The following is a 6599-nucleotide window of genomic DNA, read 5'->3' on the forward strand; positions in this document are numbered from 1 at the left end:
TGATCCCTCCACATGAACTAGAACTGAAGGAGACCAGTGAGACGGCTCTTTATTTCATATTTAGATCCATGCATAAAGATGTGTGACAAAAACTGCCTGCAAGACTGGATGACAACAGGGATGACTTCAACTTTCCAATAGTCAACTTCCCCTTTCTGTCGTGCAGTATTCCCACATCTCCAGCCTTTGGTGTGACTACATTTAACAGCTTCTGAGGTACAATCAAGCCTGCCCTTTCTGCAAATGTTTGTCATAAACATTTTTGCGTGAAGTTGTTTGATAAAGGTTACAACATTCAAGGCCTCACTTAAGCTTTGAAAAACAATTATGATATATATTGGGAGGAAATTTCTTCATTTGACGCATCAGTAACAACAATGATGTCCGATGCAATTCGTTATTTTCAATTGTACAATATGTTCCCATATTAGTTTTGTCAGTTGTCAGGTTTCAGTCTCTGTATAGACTAATCATAAAGGACATGCATACGATCATGATATACAGTGATAATTTAACTTTGTCCTTCTTCCATACACCAATCATAACATCACTATGGCCTTTGAGAGGTCAAAATATCAACCTTGCTCAATTCCATACAGCCATCACAGAAAGTCTATAGTTGTGTGTGTGTTAATGATCAGAATAGCAGTATGTTTAGTTGTTACTGTTGACGTATATATTTATCAGAATTGGCGTCAATATATTGTTGGCTTTAAGGATCTATAAACGTAAGAAACATTGATTTACACAATATGCACGTGTACACCGTATACAACATCGTGGTCAACTCTCAAATACACTGTAAAATAACGTACTCGAAACTCGCCAGATACTCGCGAAAACACACGATAATCTATAATTACTCTGTTTTTTTCTTTCGGTAATTTGGACCTTCACTCTTCAACATTAAGTGATAGTTCACAAGATAATAGTACATCAGAATTAACAACAATCTTTGATTGTGCTAACGTATATTCCAAGGACACATCATTGGCAATCAGCGTGAACATAATACTGGCATTGATAGCATGAGATACACTTTTGACATATGGGGGATGCTTGTGACAGGGGAAGTATTATGATATAGTAGGACCCGTACAGTGGACTTTTAGCAGAGATTTATTATTGTTATGGAACAAGGTTTGTCACTTTTATTTATGGCAATGCAAACATGCGACTCCATATCATATTGGTAACAATACGTTAGTGATATATATATAAGGGAGCACATAAATTTTTCCATAAACATACTAAATATGCATGCATTCTGTAATTGTATACGTATACTGAAAGTAAACTTACTACGACCAACTCTATGACAGTTCAGTTCGTCAAATCGCTCTGAGCCAGTACTATTACTTTTCTTTATTATCCACATGGGCTCTGACACGTAATCCAATGCAGTATTAGTGACCAGATTGGGAGAGCGTTATCTACAGCGTGGTGAACACCTATGGGTTATTGGCATGCTTCAAACTTGGTTAGCCAATATCTTCAGCGGTCTCAGTCTGTGATTTGCAGACTTTTAGGAACATGTTTCTGCAGACACAAAATGTCAATGATCGGCCCGCAGAGGGCATCCCAGGTCAAGAACACAGGTGCAGAATTCATTAATCAGAGGGAAAAAAACACAGCTCATAATGTGTTTTTGAAAATAAGAAACTCTACCTCCATCTGCTTGAAAAACACAATCTCATCCCAGAAAAAAGTCTTGACCACATTCTATCCATCCCAAACAATACAGAGTATTTCATAAGCAAAGCCATAATCTTTGACATAAAAAAATGAGCATGACAGACATGATATCTGTACCACTTAGCAATAAATAATCAAATCGTCCATTTGTAGATGCCAGATCACGCCAGTCACTGTATCGTATCCTTAGACAAGGTTATTGACTCCACTTGTCCCACTGTGATTTGACTGGAACAGTTGTCGGCTGTGATGTCAAATGCCCAGTAAGCATCAGTTATTCATCAGTTATTCAGTACATCTGTACTGTCTTAGTGAACAGTGAGAATAATGTTAACATTATTTCAACATGACGAATGTAAAAAGTGACGCACAAAAATCTCAGCTCTCTTTTACGAAGAATAAAAATATCTCAGGCTCTAAAAGTGTAAATGATAAAACTTGACTCTACCCACAACACGAGAGCCCCACCAAACTATCAAATGGTCCGCCCCTTATTCCCCATTCACTCTGGAAAAGGAGTGGACAAGACTCCCTCAAATTGTCATTGAAAATTTAATTCGAACCAGAATTACATGATTACTGAACACATATTCTCCAACACAAATGCAACCCTTTTAAGGAAGCTGTGTGCAGGCTTTAACTTTACACTTACAGGGAGCGGGTAAACCAAACTCTGGTTCACATACACATGTGTTACCTTTACAGGGAATCGTACTCTTCGATGTTCAGTGTTATTACCACTTCGACCCCGACAGTCAAGAGTATTACGTTGCATATTCGACTTGATCAGCTGATCAGGAAGCAACATCCGACATTCCAGACAGTCTTGGTTCTGATGTGTATTTCTGCAGCACTTAACATGAACAACTCTGTCTGTGTTACAACACTGTAAGGCTACCTCCAGTTACCTCCCCTTTACTGAGATTATGATATTTATTTTGATTTCATTACGGTTTTACAAAGACGAGTATTAATGTCCAGGTGAGGTGAGGTGAAATTGGGTTTAACGTCGCGTACAAGATTATTGCACTTATATAGCCACGTACAAGCACGTATGTGTGTGTGTGGCTGCTTATACTAAAGTGATCACGGAAATGAAAAGAACAACTGTTTTTTCGACCTCAGATCTTAAATTATTGCAGTTAATATACAAAATATGTAAATATTCAAACAACTAAATTAGTACTAATTGGGCCGTGGCACAAATACATCGTATCAAATGTTTTTATGCCTTTTACACGTAAAAGTGTGTAAAAATGTTAATAAAACAGACTATTGTGAAACAGGGCATAACCAGGTGTAAGTAGATCAAGGTGACCTATGACACCTTGACGACAGGTGAGAGCAGGTGCGTAATGCCTGTAGTCTGTTTCTGCTATGTCAATTTGGACTTAGTTTATTTTTTAATGTTGAAAGTGCCGACAAATTACCTCCTGTAAAGTACATTTTGTATTGTTCACTGAGATCAAACTAGCAAATCCAGACTAGTACTTTTCGAGTTGTTTTGTTATTTCGTATTTACAGCTACGTAACACTTTGTGTCGATTTTTAAATTGAGAAAAACAGGTGTTTTTTCATTTCCGTGAGTACTTTAGTCCTGACTGATGCCGATTTATAGTGCTAACACACTGAGATATCATGCCGCAGTTTAACATGAATACCCCACTCAGACACAGTATACTGACTCTGAGCCGACCAGTCCTTGTTTCATAGCCCATTAATGTCGAGCGCTAGACAGGGTAACAACAAGTACCATCTTTTAACGTCTTTTGGTATGACGCAGCTGGGGATCAAACCCCGGACCTTCCGCTCTCCGGGCGGACGCTCTACCACTAGACCACGGAGGCGGTCTATCAATGTACCGTATATCGCCTACAAACACAATAATCTGCAACACAAGTAGTGCAGCAACATGCAATACTCAAGGTGACCGAGTTGGGTTAGGAGCTTAGTATTTCAGTTACCTCACAGCATTACTAATCGTTACAGTTCCGGTAGAGCGCTAGATAATAAATACATGAAAGATAATCTATAAATGTGTTCTACATAAACTATTACCATATGCCTATCAATGATGTGAGGCATGGTGTATGTGCGATGGAGACATGTTAGTGAGGGGGTGTAATAAACAGACAAGTATTACATCTGACTTGGCTGAGGAGGCTTGTCAATGCATTTTGAAGAGGCGATCAGTATCAGCCCATGTTGTAAGAAATTGGAGTTACGTCCCTTAGAACGTCGTCTGAAAAGGTTATTGTTATATGGGATTTGAGCGCGAAACAGACACGGACGATTTGTGAACAACATGAAAAATAATGACCCGGTACTTACATTTGTACTACCAGGTCAAAAAACTTATAGTTTAAAAAAAATAAAACTTATTTAGTTAAATGAATCAATAATTTAAAAACAATAAAAACATAACTTTTTAAAACATTTTACAAATCAAGAAATATAACAAGTCAAACTCATTTCATAAAAATCACTCTATAACAGACTTAAATTTTTATGATGTGGACTATACTAGACTCCGTCCGACAAGTTAAACGCTTGACTGCACCCTTGTAATGTTAAAGGTATTTATTTATTTTGTTTTTGGTTGTTTGTTTGTTTATTTTTTAAATCATTAATTGTAAAAATCAAAAAACGTGAAGTTCATAAAAGATATTATCTTATAAACGAAAGCTAAGTTGTTGTTTTTTCCTATGATAGAAACATCAACTTGTATAAATGAGTGAGTGAGTGAGTGAGTTGGGTTTAACGGCCCCTTTAACAGTATTCCAATTATTTCACGGCGTGTCAGCTTAATGTGGGAGGAAAGCCTGAAGTGATGCAGGTCTCAGACGTGAAACCCACGAGCACGGGTGTGGTGATGACAAACCTAGAAACATAATTGGGGTCAACTTGTATGAAACAAACTGAACAACAAAAGATTTTGTTTGATAGAAAAAAAATTCAACAAGAAAATAAAACTTGCATGAAAAAGATTATTTACAAAGTAAATTTGTTTTGCCTGATTGAAAAAAACATTCGTGCATCAAAAAATGATTAATGAGTAAATTTATGTATAACAGAAAAAAATGAATTTATAAACAAAGTTTTGTTTTTTTGCATGATAGACTAATAAAACTTACATAAGAAAAATAAACAACATGCTTTGTTTTCTATTCACAGAATTAGTGGGGGATAAATAAATTTGAATACAATTCAACCCATAGATATATGACATTGGGAAGGGAATGTTCCCGCAAAGAGAAGTTTGAATCCCACACCAGACAAGTGGTACATTTGAAACTGTGTCTTTCCATGAGAAAACTCACGAATAAATCCTTATCGTGGCTTCAGATTATTTAGTGAAAAAATATGTTGACGTAAAATTTATATTTTGGGGCAAACTCATTATAATGTCATAGACCAGACAAGGCCACAAGAAAGGATTGTATTCATTGACCACCCCACAAGGGTGACAGATTGCAATGCTGTAAGACAGTATAAACCGAAGCACGCAGGATTCAGTGCATCAGATAACCACATTGGTGTTGCAGGCTTTCCTCCATACGTAAACCTTTGCCGCCGCGATATAAATTAAACAATTCGGATAACGACGTTAAACCCTAACTCACACCTTGCCACCACTCTCTCGCCCTCGCATGCTTATGTCAAGAATATATATTTGTTGTGAAATATTAAACAATATCAATCACATTGAGTGAAGTGAGTGAATTATTATTATTCTAGTGACGCTTCGGACAATATCACTGTCAGTCTCATAGAAGACAAACTTTTATATATTCATTTTGTAGGTAAATAACTAGTCTTACAAAAAAAATGTCAAGTCTATACGGATCAGACAAATAACTCCCTCAATGGGTTATGGTCAAAAGAGATCACAAAAGAGGATTACTAAAAGAAACGTGTAATTTTTTTTCACATTTAAGAACGGATAGTTATCATTTTACCTATTTTGAGTTTTGTTCATGTCTGACAGTTGTCTCAACAAGAAAATGACAATCTAAACATGCTAAAGGAGTTAATGATTAATTATTTCCCTTAGTCTGTCATTCATGCTATCGCTCAAAGCTGCACCGATAAAGGCTGTTGTAATACTCTGTCAAATGATCAGTTGTCATAAATACTGATAATGAATTTCATAAATAGGTTAGAACCTTTTGAACTTTAAAGATAAGTTATACGATTAAGATTAGCAAGTTACAAAAACCTTTATTTGACTATATAACAAAACAAAAACATTTTATATTTTAATTTATATAAACAACTTTTTACTTTACATATATCAACAATACAATGTGAAAACTAATCTTAATAATTTAAATACCTTGATCTAAAAAATGTTTTTGTTATCAAAAGTATTTTGATTGATATCATGTTTTGGTGAGAAATTTTGATATTTTAAAATGAAACACTAGTCTTTTATCATAAATGTACATATATGGATTCCAACTTTTTGTTCGTTGAGTAGCCACATTTTGATGTAAATTCTTCCACGCACAGAAATTAACCGAGTGATTGTGTTTGTGTGTACTTTTATACATCAAAGGGATAATGAAAATACATCGTATTAATTATCAACCTATCCCATTTATAGATTAGTGTTATCGTTTCCTTTACCTATGGACGTTTTTGATTTGACCTATTGAATACAATAGTCAAAGCTCGCAGATATGTACATCTCTATAAAAAGAATTGAGGTCAAGCCTGTATTTAAGATTGAATATTATGCTACAAGTTAGTTTTAGCTGGCAAATTAAGCCAAGGTTATAAATATACTCTTATTGTTAAAAGACTTAAATGAAATATCAACATGATCACAAGTTTTGCCATGAATGAGAACAAAACAAAAATATTGTGTCAACATTTTGGAGGATAGGGTCAGTTGTTCAGTA

The sequence above is a fragment of the Haliotis cracherodii genome, unplaced genomic scaffold, assembly GCF_022045235.1.
Source record: "Haliotis cracherodii isolate W230 unplaced genomic scaffold, xgHalCrac1.p SCAF_6, whole genome shotgun sequence".
Classification (NCBI taxonomy): Eukaryota; Metazoa; Mollusca; class Gastropoda; order Lepetellida; family Haliotidae; genus Haliotis; species Haliotis cracherodii.